Raw genomic sequence first — 17,512 nt, 5'->3', positions numbered from 1 at the left:
ACTGAGCGGTGACATCGATGTTACAGGACCTCTACGATGTTGGCTTGCCTCCAGAGAGCCTGAGGTTTGGCACAGCGCAATGAACATACAACAAGGCTTAGGGGAGGGATCCTGTGCCGTCAGTGTAATTTCTCCATTGCACAGATTGCTCAAGGATCACTACACCACGCTGATGTAGCAGTGTGCCCCTAAGCACATGCCCACATGCACAAGGATGCAAGATTTAATCTTAAACTGAGCAGACTCCCAGAAGTTAGATTTCAGCCACATCACTCACCTACTCGTTTCTGCCTTCCCAGTAAAGGCTTTACTGGGTAACACGTTCCCCTAGAGAAACTCTTTAAACCTGCAGGGAGACTTTTAAAGGCAGCAAGTGGCTCTCGCCCCATAGCCGCCGTTTGCCAGCCGCCTTTGCCTAGCCCAGCGCCTGCGCTTCCCTGCCCGTCAGCCTTTCCGCTGACCTCCTCACCGGGCAGCACCCGCAGCCCGCTCTCCCTAGGCAGAGGCGGGCCGCTGGAGGCTGCGGGCCTCCGCCGCCCCGGGCCCCGCTCTGCGTGACACAGCTCGTCCCCTCGCTCAGGCGCCGGCGCCGCTCCGTCCCTCAGCGCCGCGGCGCGACCCGCCCTGCCCACCTGCAGTACCTCGAGTGGCGCAACCGGTAACTCTAGGCCACGCACCGCCTCACCGTGTCGCGCCGCAGCCACGGTGGGTGGATGTCGCCCGGCGTGGGGCGGCGCGGCCAACCCTCGAGCCGACCGGCGGGCGGAGGTACCGCCCCCGCAGGAGCCGCCGCTGCCCTCAGCGGGCGGCGCTTGCGGTCACACGCGCCCACGGACATTCCCCCCCGCGCTGGGCCGGGCCGCCGCCCCCGCAGCCAGAGGGCGGCCCCGGGGAGTGGCGGGGGGCTGAGAGGAGCGGGAGAGGCGGCAGCGCCGCTGACACCGCCCGCTCCCGGGGCGAGGGAAGAGCCGCTGCCGCCAAGCTGGAGCTTTGAAAGCTCCCGCGGCCCTTCCGGGCGCCGCCGCCGCGCGTGGGCGTGGCGTGCCCGGGGCGCCGGTGCCCAGCGGCCGCCGCCAGCGCGGCGCTGAGGGGCGGCCGCCCGTCAGAGGGGTGGTGGCGGCTTCCCCGGGCCGCGGCCAGGGGGCGCTGGGCGGGCGAGGAGGAGCGTGAGGGGATTTGCCGCCGCGGGCGGTTGCGGAGGGGCCGGTAACCGCTAAACCGTTATCTGCGGTGCCCGAGCACCTTTAACAATCCGTGTGTGAACGGAGATCACTCTTGGCCTTGGGGGCAGAGCAGGAAGGTGACACAAAGCTGTGGGGAGCGCTTCGGCTGAGCGCCGGGGGAGCAGGTATCTGCGGGGCGCCGGGCCTTACGCGTCTGGGTGCCCTCAGGGCCGCGGCGGGGGAAGAAATGGCGGCGGCGGGGGGGGAAAGGGGGGGGCGGGCTGTGCCCTCCGGAGGGACCTGGAACGTTCTGGAAGGCGGCGCGGGAGGCGGGCGCTGCCCCGGATTCCCTGCGCTCCCCGCAAGGGGCACTTGGCTCCTCGTCTGGCAGCGGTCCGGAGGGGCAGGCGGGAAACCCGTGTCCTGCCCAAGCTCGGCAAGAGCTCTTCAGCGTGTGCTTTAATGCTTCGCGAGCTTGGAGCCTGCAACCTTCATCTGCCCCCCCCAATTTACTCACTGCTGGAACACGTGTGAAATCAGTGATTTCCATTTCCCCCGGCGGTTCACTGCTGTTGATAGGTGATGGTCGTTTCAATTGAGTGGAAAAGTTAAAATGAGAGCCCAAGAGGAGACAAAGGGTTTGGAAGACAATTTTTAAAAAGATACAGAATGAAGACATAGTTGCCCACCTGGATTTAAGATATTCAGCCTTTGTGGTACCTTCATACGACTGCTGAGTTTTGTCAAGATCCAAGCTACCCGCTACACACATCCCTCTGTTCAGCAGTGCTATCTGAAGTTTTTACAGGCTGCTCCCAAAAGTATCTTCCAGAAAGGCAGCCGTTTTCTCAGTGTAATGACTGAGACGCTGCTTTATGAGTTGTTTTTTTTTTTAAAAAAAAAAAAGCCTGTTCCCAAGCGTTGAAACCCTTGAACGCGTGCGGTGCGCCCCCTGAGTCGCCTGGGATTTGCACAGGAGCAAAAACACCCTGGGCTGGGGAAGCTGCCGGCCAAGGCGGGAGGTGCCCTGAGCTCAGCCCCAGGCATCGCGGCTGCCTGCCCAGGGCGCAGGGAGAGGGCTGGGGAAAGCGAGGGCGGTGTGCTGGGCCCGTGCCGGGCCCGTGCTGGCGGCTGCCCCGCGGCCGGCGCGGCGGCCCCGTCAGCACCAGGGACAGGCGCCTCGGCGGGCGGGGCCTGCGGCGGGCCCGCAGCTCGGCGGGGCGCGCAGCTGTGGGCGCCCCGAGGCCTGTGCGGAGCGCGGGGGCGGGACCGCCCCCCACACCGCTCCGTGCGCGGGGTCTCGGGTGACAGCGGTGAACGGGACCTTCAGAACGAGAGTCCGAAAGTGTCTCACGGGTCGTGTGCAGTAAGTCCAGCAATGGCCTCGCTGAAGAGCAGAACAGCCGTTTTGAATACGTACTCGGCGCTACTCCGGTCTGCTTAAAAGAACTGCAGTTGGAGTTGAGTATTTCTCATCTTGTGGAACCTAAAGTCTCTTTATTCCACACGTGCATCATGCCTAAGTACTGACTGTGACGCACATTGAGTGGAGTCTTTTGGTCCGATACACAGGATGTGCAAACCAGGCCAGGAGATCATGACCTAAATTATTTCTGTATTTATATTTGGCCAAAGTTTGTATTCAATGGATCCTGACTTAGTGGTAGTGGCGAAAATATTCCACAAGTTGGCTTACAGTCCTAAAGGAAACATTTTGCATCTTGTCACATGTCTGAATACGTTGCTTTCCATGGAGCATTAATGTTATCAATAATTACTATAAGACAATTGTCCTGGTTTGGCCTAAACCAGGTCGATTTTCCTTTCAGTGATTTTTACGTTTATGTGAAAGGTTTTTCAGATCTAAGGCAACGTGCAAATAGAGCAGATCAGTTTTACCACGGATTATAAAACCGAAATCCTTACAAATTTTTTTTTTTTCAAAAAAAAAAAGTGACAATACAATAAATAATGGGATGGCTGCTGTGGAAGGAAGAAAAGCATACCATAGCATTGTGCACAGTCAGTTTTATAGATCACTTAATTTTCAACAGCTTATTAGATATCACTTTTTCCAAAATTAATTCATATCTAAAATTATACATCTCATTGGGGAAAAAAGTGTTGATGCTGACAGCTGCAATTCAATTTGTCTTTTAATCAAAAAAGCAATTAGAAAATTGATTTTAGAACTGCTATTTGTGGCTACTGATGCCTTGAGCCATGGAAATACCAAAGTATTATTTTAGAATTGCTTGTTATTACACTGTTAGCAGAACTATGAACCATTGCCTGTTAGATTAGTCTTGAGGCAGCAGTGAAATTGTATGGTAAAATATGAGAAATTTACTCGAATCAGTTTATTTAAACTTTGTATGTCTTTATTTATAAATAGAGATGCTAGCCAACTCTGATGATGATAGATACTTCTATATCTACCAATTAATGAAAATAATGGATATTTGCAGGGGGTATCTGCAATGAGGTACTTTTCAAGTGGTGGTTTGATCCTGAAGTTGGTATAACAGAAGTCCTAAATATCTTTTCTTTTTCTGCCACAAAGCTTCAGAACTTGAAGAGATATTTCATTTTTCAGCTTTGAATAATGCTTTTACCATGCTGTAAGCCTCCCTTTTGTACAAGTTCATACCTGTTTGCATCAAGACTATTTGATTCTCTTTAGGAAGATTAAGTGGGAATAAATGAGGGCAGAATCTGATTTGACTTTCTGTGGCACATGGCTAGGCACTTCTGGGTGTTCTGTACTAGTTTCATCATACGGTATATGCATATGCATTTAAAACCCTCCTCAGACCCTCAGTAGCGTGTTTAAGGGGTAGGAATTTTGATTGTCAGAGGTTTTTTGCAGTGGGATCTGTGTTAACGAATATCAGGATGAAAATATGTGCTTTATTATCTTTGCAGTTAGCTGTAGCTCTTTGTCATCCTTTGAATTCTTCATCGACTCTGCTGTCTCTTAGAAGCCCTCTTTAAATAACGAAAGCTGCAAAATGACCACAAGCAGTTCATCTGCAGATGAGCAAGCCTTGTAAAGCAGCATAATTGATGAAGTAGGCTGGAAAACATGATCCAGATGGAGAGAAATTATGTTTTATTAATAGATTGATGATCTGTTAGATTATTCCATTCTACATGTGATAGAAAAAAATCATATGTAGATTTAAGGGCTTATACCTGAACCTTTACAAGGCCGTTAGCAACTTGATTTTCTGCTCCCTGGTAATCACATCAGCAAGGATGACTGCAAATAGGCCCATAATCCTGTTCTGATAAGTGGCGGAGCAGTTTTACTTCAGAATTTGTTTTTGTTTGAAACAGGATGGTATCCACTAGCTTTTGTATTGCTCATTAAGTCACTCAAGGCCAGGGAATTTGAAAGTATGGGAGCTCTACACGCTCAGCACTCTCTAAAAGAGCCTACAAACTTGTTCCAGAAACTTGTGCCAGCCTTTTGGAGGGACAAAATCCTCAGTTCTCTTTTTTTAGCAAGCACTAGTGACAGTATTAAACTTGCATTTTAAATAACGTTTCAAAAATACATTGCTGACCTTCCAATGGCCTTGGAATAGTTCTGTGAAACACCTTCAGGATCACCACTTAGTACAGAAAGCTGAAGACTGAGACTATTCTGGCGAGGCCATCCTGTGCAAACAATCCTATTTGCTTTCTGGAAAGTAGCTTACTGGTAGATTTAGCTGTCCATTTTTCTCTGTGACTTACTCAGTGTGATTTGCTTTTGAACCATGAGTTTCATTCCAGCCTGGGCAATTTCCTTTCTTGGGAAATTTGGATAGTTCTGTCAAGGGCTAATTCTGGGGTTTCCACAAGTCTTTCTCCAAGTATTTTGTCTTTTCTTCTAATCACAATCTGATCTCCCCAACTGTTGCATTAGCTGTTCAGCCTCAGATCAGTCACAGAAAGATTGTTTTACTAATAAATAAGCCACTAATTTTTCATAAATTTCTGCAATATGATTTCATTAGGGTTATGAGGCATTTTGGTAAGCTGTTTGCACAGTTTAGTTGCAGTGACTGTAAACTGAAGGTACAAACATCATGGATGGAAACGTAAAAGAATGATTGCTGCCCAACAAGGCTGGCCTCCTCAGCTCCTGAGGAGTTCCTCACCAGCAATGGTGTATGGAAAATTAGCATGTAAAGTAAATACACTGCAGCACAAAATGTGGACATGCTTTCTCCCAGGATAATGCTTTTGATGTCTGATCTCATTCCCTGCCTAGCTGAAGAGTTCAGAAAAAAACTAGTGACAAGTGTGGCTTTCTGGGAGCCTCTACTTGATTACAACCAATAACAAGATCTTACCTTTGGTTTTGATGGACTGTGTAGGTGTTATTTCTCTGTGGTGACTTTGATGTGACTGTTCAGACAGAAGTGCTAACTTTTAGAGGTTCAGACAGAAGTGCTAACTTTTAGAGGAGTGCAGATCTTGTCTGCATTTGCACTGTCACCTACCCAGACTATGACAGCTGCAGTAAATGAGGCCTTTTTCATTTGTGATTGCTTATTGCTTAGCAGTTCTGACTTTCAGTGTCCTTTGCACACACTATGTAAGGGGGCAGGAGATTCAGTGATCTGTTCCTTCTGTCATTAGGGAATGAATGAGCAATTTGCGAAACAACTCACAATTTTCACTTCCCTTCTGATAAAAGACCGGAAGGAATTTCTTTAAAATTAGGACTATAGATATGTCCAATTGTCAGTCTGATTCACATGGGATTGTACCTTAATTTCTGGCATTGGCAAAAGAACCTGCCAAAGGAATCTAATATTTCAGATCTTCAAAATTATTTTATTTTGCAGAAATTTTACAGCAAATCTTAGGAAAATGTAGCAAGCATAGGTCAGATGAGAATTGTATTTTTAGAGTGACTCTACTTTGGTAATTTAACCCTTGTAAAACAGAGATTTGTCATTCCCAGTTTTGCAAATTTCCTAATGTTGCCCACATACAAGAGCAAACAAACAAGCAAACAAAACAATCAAAATGTTAAGCTGTTACACAGAGTTCAATAAAACATTGTGAATTGCAACTGTAGAGTTTTGCTCAAACACAAAAAAGAAGGCTGTCCCTATGGTAACCTGCTTGGACTGTTCCTGTCATTTCCCTGAGCTACATTATTAGCATAACATTCCTAGTATAGGGTAAAAACAGAGTCATGGCAGTAGGTAATTCAAGATGGACTGTCAGCAGGATGAACCCCAGCAGCGCAGCTTGACTCATAACCCAAGCTGCTTTCATACTTGGGGCCAATCCAGCCTCAAAATGTCAGTGTTAACTACACAATATCTTGTGCTCCAATTTTAGACAGAAGAAAAGCCGGAATTCTCTTTAAGTTTAAACTTGATCTATTTTCAGTTAGTTTGTCTAAATAAATGTTGGCCTCTTAATTCTAGCTCACTGTTCAACTGTAAGTATTCAGCTGTAAATGCATGCTATTTGTACGAAGGGAAAGGTGTTGTGAATCTCTTCCCACCTGTTTCACTCAATATCTTTCTGCATCTCTTAGTTGAAGGCTGATTAGTGCATCATTGCATCATTCTTAAAACAGGCAATGATAATCCTCTGAGCACGGAAGAAAGGTTACAGTTTGCAACCTCTATGCAAAACCTTCCTAATTTTGCCTTGCAGCACTCCAAGAGTAAACTATATGCCTATTTACAGATAAACTTGGGCACTGCGGTAAATTGAATTGTCAAGGTCACAGAGGGAGTTAATGCCATACTCTGGCTCAGAACTGATTATCTTTGATACCTACCACAAAATAGTGTCAGCTGAGTATCAATCTTGTTCAGTTTGATTACTTGGTGCCTTGATCTGATGATTTGTTCGTTGAGCCTATTGATTTATTGAAACAATTTTAATTGTGATGTCTGAAGACTAGTATGAACTTAGCTGAGAAAACTGTGAGCCAGTTGGCCTTTACAAATAAGGGCTTAACTCAAGCACCACTTTTCCTTGAGCACTAAAAAATTGTGTAAGCATTAAAATCACATTCCCAGAGCCTTTTAAAAGAGGTATTTACAATGGGATAGATGACCTCTAGATTATCCAAATGAAGAGAGACTGCCCAGCTCACCTACTTTAACAAACCAGAATTAAGAAATATTTTACTGTGCTGCTGATACATTCACTGCATCAAAGCAGTAAAGGAGGAGCAAAATGACCCACACTTTCCTGAGAATTTTTCATTTAACTGTAAACAGAACATGTGAACTGGCTCAGTGGCTTTTCTCACAGTGGCTTACAAGTAATGCTTTGGCCACTTTGTAGTTGCAGGTAAAGACAATGATTTTCAAATAAACTTGGCAGCCACTGGAGAATGACTGCTGGTATATGTTTTTTTTCAGAGTAGCATCTCCATGCCACACCTTTCAACATACCACAGAATATTTCCTGTCTCTTCAAGCATAAATTAAATTTGTTTAACACCACCACCTCAACAGGTAACCTGGAGCCAGCTCTTATTGTAGCAGTGCGTCTGTTAAAAGGGCAACAGAACAAACTAGACTGAAACCTAAGCACAACAGTTTTCATTTAATACATTTATGCTAGCAATCTGTCCTGCCAGTTACATAAACCTACGCAAGAAAGCATATGCAAAAGCGAACATTTGCTACTCAACATCAGGAGACTGTAGCCAAATGCTCCAACAAAATACAGTGACAGAACTGCTTCAAATGAGGGCTTGGCTATTTAATAATGGTTTTAACCAAAGCCATCTCTGTTCTCATTCACACATTCTTCCATTCCTCTCTTAGTATTTTCGGTTGTGCTGGGAATAAGGGAGGAACTGAACTCAAAACAAGAAAGGCAGGGTGAAGGAGTGTGCTAGCTGACTTAGCTTGATGCTCCCAAGTGGCAATTTTTTTCCTATTTGAAAGGTGTGTAGGAAGATTGTTTCTCAGTTGAGAGGAAGAAAGATAAGTAATGTCTTGATGGTCAGATGCAAAATGTACAACTCATATAAGATGGGAACTGACAAATCAGCTATGTAATTTGCACTCGCACAATGTTTTCATGCAGTAAGCAGAATGAAGGACTGGTAGAGAAAGGCACATCATGTTAAAAAAAATGTTCTTGACTACTTCCGTTCAATCACAATAAGTGAAATAAACAAATGAATTTCATATGTAGCTTCATTGGCAATTTCAATAATAAAAAGTTTGTTTAGGATCAGCCAAGCTTTCCAACTGAGTTTCAGTGGCCTAGGGGAGGACAAGGGGGATACAAATTCAGGGTCCTGTTATATGAATAACCTGATTCAATACCCCCATGCTGAGAGGAATGCGTGAGTTAACAAGAACAGAGCTCCCAGACAAGTCAACAGGAATGTCTTATTCCTTATTCCCTTTATTTTATTTTGTTCCTCAGCCCTTTCCTTTACAAGTTGGATATTAGTTGTAGAGGGACTGGAATGAAAGTTTCCATGAAATGTGTGCTCTGTGATGAGCTTTTTTCTTTTGATGAGATCTTGCAAATTGAGATCAAGTAAAATAATAACAGTCGAATTATAACTGAAGTTAAATAATTCTGCTGGAACCAATGTTTCTTAAGTAGAACCAAGCCACTAGCTCTTGGAGGGAGGAAGCAGAGAAAGACGAGTGCCTACAAGTTAGTCACATGTTGAAACAGAAACATTATGGTGTCCTCTTGAGTTGTCAAATAACTGATATTTTGAGTGTAATTTGCACTGAATATGTAATAGCTGGGACTTCCAAAGAGTTTCAGTTGCTGAAGTTCAATTGAATACCCTTTGCACAAGCAGGATCCTTTTTAAAATCTGTCTTCAGTCCCAAGAGATCCAAAACTGGGAAAGAAATACTGGTAACGCATGCTGTGGCCTCCCTAGCCCTGTCTCTAAAATCACTATGGTCTGGCTTCTATACATGAGAAAAAATCAAGGAGGGTTGAGTCAGTGAAAGAAGCAAGGAGAAATCTGACACAAGATGGTAACTCTAAGTTCCTTTTCTGACAGTGGTCACAACAGAAAAGAGAAGAGACATGTTTCATATAAAGTTATTGTGTTTTGCAACACTTCAGGATTCCATAGCTTATTCACAGTCACTTTATTTTGATGCAGTGCTAATGGGTATCCTGAATTGTGTTTTCTTTTTTGCTTCCTTTGCCTTTGTCCATCCTCTACTGTGACAATTTGGGGTAAAGCAAGAATGGTTTGATTTATTGAAATAGAGTTTCACATGATGTTTCATGGAGTTCTCATGTTTTTAATTCCTTCAGTTGAAATAAATGGTCTCTGCAGTGCCCAAAGAGAACAGCTTTAACTGCATGAAATATATTTCTCATGTGACTGAATATAATGATCCAGGACCTGAAAGATTGGTGTGTTTTTTTTATTTTTCAGAGGAATGATTTTCAGAAGGAATCTATGCAGTGAATATGACCAACCACTGAGCTGCCTGATGCTACTACCTCAAGTCTGTCCTTCGTCAGATTAAGTTCTCTTCTTACTTCACTGAGCAGCAGCAGAAAGTGAGTTTTAACCAGTGCATCTGGAAACCAGCACTTCGATTAAGATGTATCAATATACATTAAGGGTTCTGCCATGTGCTTCTGTTACTCAGAGACTTCAGCTGAGGACAGCAGCATCAAAAGGATTCATATTTTTAAATATCAACTGGAGTTTTATTATAAACACAGATTCCATCTGTTTACATGCTAAGGTGGAAGCATACATGGTTTCTTTAAAAGCCAGGAGAGGGCTGTGTTTAATTAATGCTGGATTTGGAACCTGAGGGACTTGGGGACTGCTTGGAAAGGGGTACAAGAAGTGTGAACTAGTGAGAACTAGAATAAGATGGTGATACTGCTGGGAGGGCTTGAAAGCTGGACTGCTCCAGGACTGTCTCAGGGGTGAGTGACAAGGAATGCTTGACCACAGGATCTGCCTGGTAGAAGGGAGTTGAAACTTGGGCTTACGGGAGCTCAAGAGATCAGGGTTACAAAGAGAAGTGAGGTGAGAAACAGCTATTTCATGCCAGGTCCTTGGAAAGGGTAAGCAAAGGCTTGCCCTCTGGCCCTGTGGATTAACTAGTGAAGAGTTGACTCATCACTCACTGCTGGGAGTAGGGAAAATGAGAAGAATCTCTAGATGTGGACTGAGCTGAGCAGGTCCTCTGCAGTCTGCACAACAGGATGAAGGTGAGTGGTGGCATTGGCAAAGGACTTCTAAATTCAGATCTGAAACTTTTGGTTAAAAAAGAGAAAACCAGTTTTTCTTGGTTTGCTTTAAACCTGCTTTTCTCATTTTCCTCTTTTTTTAAGTGAACTTGCATAGCATGTCTAATATAGACAAATAAGGGGAGGTATATTCTATTCTCAGATGATGTGTTTACAACCATTACCAGTCTAGTGTATATTAATGGTACTCGAAGTCTGATGGAGAACTGATGTCCTCAAAGTCAGAGCTTAGCACGGGGAGTTACCTTAGAGAATCCAGAGCTCTGTGATAATAGCCACATGCTCCAGGCACTAGAAATGCTTCTATAAGTTTTTAAGAATATAGTCTTATACTTTCCTTCATTCCTTCCTTTTATGGCTGAGCCTCACTGTATTCTTAACACTTGTTGGCGTTCAAACTTTGATAAATTGCCCAATTTTAAATCTTTTGACATTAATGGAGCTCTTTTGTGCACGAAAGTAGAAGTTGGCCTGGAAAACGGTAGCTCCTGCCTGGTCAGGACAGAAACAACTGTCTGATGTTCAGAGCAGCCTGCACTATGCAGTTTTCTCTGATTTTCATTCTAGGCAATATCCAGGGAAGGTTGTGAAAATCTTGTTGGTTGGATTTTGTGCGCTTCATCCTGCTAATGTTGCCCTTGTTTCCTGGATGACACTGCTGGTCTATGACTCACTTCTTCCATTGATGATTTTTGCCCCAATAATAGAGCAGAAAACGCTAAAAATGATTCTACTATCTGTTTGACTTTACTGACTTCAAGGGATAAATCTTACCTATGAAGCCTCAGCCCTCTTTCAAGGATCCCTCTCTTAAATCATCTCCTGTTAATTAGTTGCTTCTCCCCATAGATCTGTTTCAGCACCTCCACAGATAGTTTTCCTTTTCACTTATGTACCGTAGAGCAAAATTTGATCCAATGATTTTTAATATTCAGCTTCCTCAAGGGAATACATTATTACTTATCAGGCTCTTTGATCAAAGAATATACACAATTGCATGATACATATTTTTATTAGTTACATTTTACCGTTAAAATGTTTGATTCTACTTGATTCATGTTACAAAGTAAAATATACCTGTACATGATAACTGAAGTCAGCTTGGTGGGCGTCTGTAAATTATTTCTGTTGAGTAACTCCTGTTGAGAAAATGAATTATTGTGCATCCGTTATCCATTTTATTAACAATCTCTGACTTTCATACGTAATAGTATAGTTTAGACTTTTTGATAACTGTACAGTAAAGGAAGAAAATATGAACAGTGGAAAAAAGAAATTATATTTCCAGTTGTGAATCTTGGAACAAACTGCAAAAGCTAATTGACAGTAGCCTCATGATGATGAAGAGCATATTGTCTCTATTTTACAGGAAGAAATACCGAGATATGAGAAGATTAAGTAATTTTCCCAAGGTCACACAGAAAACATGGAAAAAAACAAAAACAGAATCTTGAGCTTCTGATTCTAACTTTTGTGCATTTTCTCAGGACTGTCCTTCCTCCTCTTTTTAAGGGTTTGCTATACCAAAGTACTGCTTTCTACATCAAATTACAGTAGGCCTAATAACAATACAGTTTGCAGCCCAGCTCATCTATCAGTATTAACCTTGGCTTTAAAAAATGTGAAACTTAGGATATTTATTAATGTACAGTTCCATGGTGTTAGCAGCAAATACTAGACTGGAAAAATATTTTAAAAATTCAGTATGTTTTAGTACTGACCTAACATACTCTTGACTCCTTCATTTCAGTTGTGTGTCCTCAGGGGTTGTGTAAAAGTTTATGCCCATGATTAACTTCAGGCATCTGAGAAACTTTATAAAAATCAATTATAGCAATCCAAAGGGTGCATCTAGACATGTGTAATACATTTTTAAAGTACTAGGGCTTTTAAGGAAGTGCTGTTATGTTAGCGGTACAGTCACTTTCTGTGTGGCCCTCCAGGCATGGCACTGTGTGGAAGGGTATGGATTTTCCATTCTATTTTTCTAGTCAGTGGAAAACATAGAGCAATTGTAAGTATGCCTGTAATTGTCCCACGGCCTGTTCAGGAAATGTCCTTTATGAAAATTTACATGGGAGAGCTTGTGCTATCCAATGATGTGGTCTCAGATTTTTGTGTCTGTTTTTGAACCATATTCTTGTACACGTGTGGAAGTCGCAGTGAAGTCTAAATGTTGAAGGAAATGAATAATGGCTTTGTTTTGACATTGTGGGTAAAACATGGTTCACAAAAGTTCCCCTTAGCAACTTTGTTACATATGTGTCATGTTCATTATTTAGTGGCTGAAGCTAATTATTCATAACAAGGTAGAATGGTCAAGTTGGCTGATAATACTGAGAGCAGATTCTTTATGGGGAGAAAAAAACACAAATTACACGAATTCATATAATGCAACATACTGCAACTGCGCTATCATAAAATTTCCCATTACTAATGTAGGAGAGTACTGTCTCCAGGTTAAACTGTAATATTAGAAAATCACATACGACTCCATAAAAGAAAAAAACAAGCAACAATGGACTAAGAGGCACATGATGAGCTTTACTTTCAGGTTTTGTCTGTGTTTGATTGTGTGCTGAGACAGTTTAACCTGAGCTGCAGCTCACTCTGCTCTACAGCATATCTAAGGCTTGACTCAAGCCTGATAAAGTTAAAAAGGGTGTTTCTACAAATTCTACTTATCTTTGGAGTTAAAGTCAGCATCGTAAGACCTACTTAGGCCATTTTTGCTGTGAATTTCTATGCCTCTCAGACATAGATCTGATGGATTATGACTATGTATTGTAGTAGTCCAAATGAAAGTCTTAAAAGGTTCTTCCACATAAAGTCTCCTTGGCAAGGGTCTGTTAAAATTTTCCTGAAAGTGATTAAAAATATCTTTGGTACCAAATCTGCATCAATACTGCTGTCTGTTTGTTTAAGTTTAAAAAAAAAAACAAAACACAAAACCAGAAGAGTAAGGAGGAAAAGTTCACTGTAAAGAGGGATGAATCCCTTTCCATTCTTCCCAGCCACTGGTCCTACTGTTTACCCCCAGTTTCAGGTGACTTTTAACCTTGAGAGCCAATTTCATTGCCAAAAAGTGTTTGCAGGTAATATGCCAACCAACCACTGTGATGCCAGCTTTGTAGTCTAATATCACGAGATCCTGACATCTCTATACACAGTGAGGTGATATCAGTGTTTGGAAAATGTACTAGCATTTTCCTACACAGACGTGACTGTTGCAGCACTTGCTTTGCTCTGCGAGCCAGGTACCTAGAATTCCTGTGCTGTGTCTCCAGCAGAACCCTGCTGCTGCCAGGACTGCTGTGACTAAAAGAAGTAAAAAAATCTTCTTGCCAATGTTTGTGCTTTATATAAGACTGTTAAGGCTAGATTTGCTCTAGAGAAACTTTTCTGGCTTTGTTAAGCTTACACTGATCATCTACTCAGTCTACTGTCCTTAGAATGGATGTAAATAGGACAACTTATAAATCCTGACAACTGTGAACTTTGCATGAGTTTGAAAATGAGAATTTAGGCTGTAAATTTAATGGAGTAAGGATGTATAGTAATCTTCTTGTTCTACATGAAACGTTTCATATATGGGATTGTGGCCCATGTCTAGGGTTACTAGGAATGACAGTACTAATAATTTATTTCTTTGTTTTAAGACTGCTTTTATATAAACCTATTTATAACATGGGACTCCTCACATGCTTATGACATTAACAACTGCAAGGCTACAAGCACAAGGGTTTGAACTGAGATACCTGTTGCTCAGCCACTGAAATACCGTTGGCTGATACTAACATTGCTTTGCAGATAAGGGCCGTCTCTGAATAGAGCCCTGTGGAAACAGTGGTTTCAGAAGCAGAGACAGACAGATGCCCCGTCAGAGTTACTGAGATGGTAGTATCTTTCACTGAGGGATCAGAGGATGAGGGACACATTGCAGCACTTCTTGGAATGGCCTAAGTGAAGAACGGCACCAGTCACACTGAGGAAAACGGGGACACATGCGACTTACCCATGTTATGCCCTGAAGAGCTGTAGAAAACCCAAAAAGCATTGGAGGTGCTTTTGTTTTTTGCTGAATGTCAAGCTTGCTGTTGGTTTTGCATATGACTTCAAGAAAAATAAATATTCTCTGCTACTCTGTCTTACCGGAGAATGTGTGAAAATTTACTCAATGTCACATGCTATGATGACACATTTTAGTCCAGTGGTGGATGCAAAACAGTTTCCAAACGTACGGAAAATGAAGCTGTAACCTGCAAAACATAGGGACTAAGATCCCTGGCAGTATGTAAAAACTGGAAAGATTGGCAACTTGTGACTGCTGCCTTCTGCAGTACTTCAATCTTGACTTGCCACAGCCTTTTATCACACTGCCACTTGGCACCTTTTCTGCAGGACGACCAATAGTGACCAATTGCCCAGCGCTTTTGCAGAATTGCTTGGATGATCAGACCAAACATTTTCACTTGCGACCCAAGTCTGAATTTGCGCTTGAGCCCATGGAGGTGAAGAGCTTGTCTGTTAACTCACAGCACTGCTTGCTATTGCCTTTACCAGCAGGCTGCTCTATGAACAGCTGCTGTAGCACAAAAGGCCAAAGGGAAGCAGCTCGGTTTTGCCCTAGTCCTTTCACACCAAGTCACTGGAACATGCCCAAATGCATGGTAAACTACAGGCGGTCTCTCCAGTGCAGAACAGGCTGTACAGTTGACTTTAACTGAAACATGAATCATCTCAGTCCTAAATTATTTTAATCCAATCAGTCATCTGTGTTAAAGGGTGTAAAGAGACAGCAAAGCGGAAAGAATGGCTGCCAAGTAGAGGATACAGGACACAAATAAAGCTGCTAAGATGAGATGAAATATGAACTAATAATGATTTATTTCAAATACCACTGGGGTTACAGTGTGAATCACTTGGAGAGATATTCAGATGAAATGGATTTTGAGGGCTTTCCCCTGAACGATTTTTATAGTCTCAGCAGAGGTGAAGGGAAGACAAAGCTGTTTGTTCGTTACACAGGGAGTACACACAAGAGTTTTTAAATGCTCCCAAACAAATTCTCCCTAATTAATATATGCTTTTCAAGCATCTTGTAAGTAGACGAGCACAAACAGCTGTAGTTCTTTTTATAGATACAAACTAATCTCTAGTACATGTTGGAGTTGAAGGATACAGAGAACAACATGCTGTGGATTCGTAAGGCTTTTCTAGCCATGAAAGTATTGTTTTTATACCTTCTAAAAGTGGAAGGGAATGCAGAAGAGTGCATAGTATAGTGTTCAAGAATACTACTTGGGAACAAAATCGACAGGAGCAAAGGGTCTAGCTCTTAGTGACACATACCATGCACTTCTTATTAACACATGAAATAGCATGTGTGAGTTTTGACCAATTTTCTTGACAGGTTCAGCCTTTTGCGACCCGTATGAAATAGGCAGCATTTGCCTGCATTTCTTCCAACTTTTCACTAGTGTGAAAGGCCTTCATGACAAAGGATGGGAAGAATTACATGCTTCATATTTTTAAAAAAATTTAAAAGCCTAAGCAATAAGTCATAATAAATTTCCTTAGACTTGATGAATATCTTTGAACATACTTCCTGTTTGAAGATGATATGTTTTCTCCCTTCTTTCTTCTTATTGCTAGCTGTATATATTATCAGTTTAATATTGTCCTCTGCCTGGAAACAATATCCGGTTGTGGTAGGTGAAGGGAGGAACTGTAATAGCTCTTTTCCATCTCTAATGCCTACAATTTTGTTTACATAAAAACATCCTAGACTTCGAATGGTTTGTTTCTTTTGGCAGTTTATTACCAGCCTGAACGGCCCACTTTTTCATCCTAAAATTTGGCTGCTGCAGAAGTCATTATGACCTCCATTTTTAGTTTTAATAACCTTAATTTTAATAAACCTCAGTTTGAAGTAATTTTCCAAAAGTTTGCTTCAAAACAATGCCCCAAATCTTCTGGAACCCACTGATTGATTACTTTTTTCCCCCTCAAACACATAAGCTGGTTACATTTTTATTGGTTTATGGCTTTTTCTGATGTGACATAAGGAAGAACAAATTTACTTAGGACAAAATGACTTGCTGGGTTCCCTCTGTTATTGCAATCAAAGGGAGAACTACTGGAGGGCCCATGGGGAAGAACTGTTTCAATGGCTCTTTGTGCCCTGTGCTTTTGGGCTCGGAAGGTGTATATCCCCACTGTGGACTGACTATACCTCTTCATTCTTGTGATGTAAACTGCTGTGGGTTGCAAATGAATTCTGTCCTTTTATTCTCATGCGCTAGAAGGAGCACCAGGGAAAAGCAGAAAACCACTATTGCATAGAACTCTTTCCTTTCGAGGCAAATAAGTACAATCTCATGGATTTAGTCACTGTGGAGAAAAACCTCAGATATAAGGATGCTGCTGTTCAGAGAAGTGAAAAATTCAATTGCTAAAGTGGGGATAGTGTGCATTTCACACATCTCTTGAACAACTATTTTTTGGAGAACTAACTCTTCTCTTCCCAAGATTTAATTTAGAAAAGGACATCTAAAGGCAAAGCACTTTGAAGTATTAGAAGGCAGATGTATTGACTTACACATAAGACATTTCAGTACAAACATTGCTTTGAATTCTGCATTCTTTTCATGAAATCTGCTAAAGGAAAGTTGGAAGGATTTTCTTAATACTTTCCTGTAGCTCTGGGGAGGTTAGCTAAGAGTGGGTTAAACTAGTCTCTTAAGTGACTGTTGGAAAAAGAAGCTGAGTATGGAAAGGACCATAGCCTCATCCTCAGTGTGATTCCTTTCTCTTCCCCCCAAATCTCAGATATTAAAATAAAGATCTGAGACTTCAAATTACTGCTCAAGTGCGTTGCATTTCAACTGGATTGTAGAAGAAGATGAGGGAAAATGTGTCATTAATAAAAGAAGGGAGCACTGACTGTGTGATGAAGTTTTCATTTGTTTGGGAAACTTCACAATAATGAAGAAACCATCTTCAGGAAGTAATGTATGTTTTCCCCCAAATCTCTCAGCTTTAGCTCTGTAATAGCTTTAAGTTAAACTACACTAAGTCAACAAAGACCAGTTTTGAATCTCATGTTC

General features: G+C 42.4%; 1 protein-coding gene across 2 annotated transcripts in view; it reads left to right on the top strand.

The window, feature by feature from the left end:
* Nucleotides 1-1,130: 1,130 nt before the first annotated feature.
* WAPL (WAPL cohesin release factor) overlaps nucleotides 1,131-17,512 on the top strand; it is a 157,835-nt gene continuing 141,453 nt past the window's right edge. For both annotated transcript variants that reach the window (XM_068398107.1, XM_068398106.1), the window contains exons 1-2: nucleotides 1,131-1,348; nucleotides 9,568-9,695. The gene's annotated coding sequence lies outside the window, so the exon portion shown is untranslated. The remainder of the gene's footprint in view (nucleotides 1,349-9,567; nucleotides 9,696-17,512) is intronic.

The sequence above is a fragment of the Nyctibius grandis genome, chromosome 4 (genome assembly GCF_013368605.1).
Source record: "Nyctibius grandis isolate bNycGra1 chromosome 4, bNycGra1.pri, whole genome shotgun sequence".
Taxonomy (NCBI): domain Eukaryota; kingdom Metazoa; phylum Chordata; class Aves; order Nyctibiiformes; family Nyctibiidae; genus Nyctibius; species Nyctibius grandis.
Note: the sequence above shows the minus strand (reverse complement) of the source record. Positions and strands in the feature narration are given on the sequence as shown.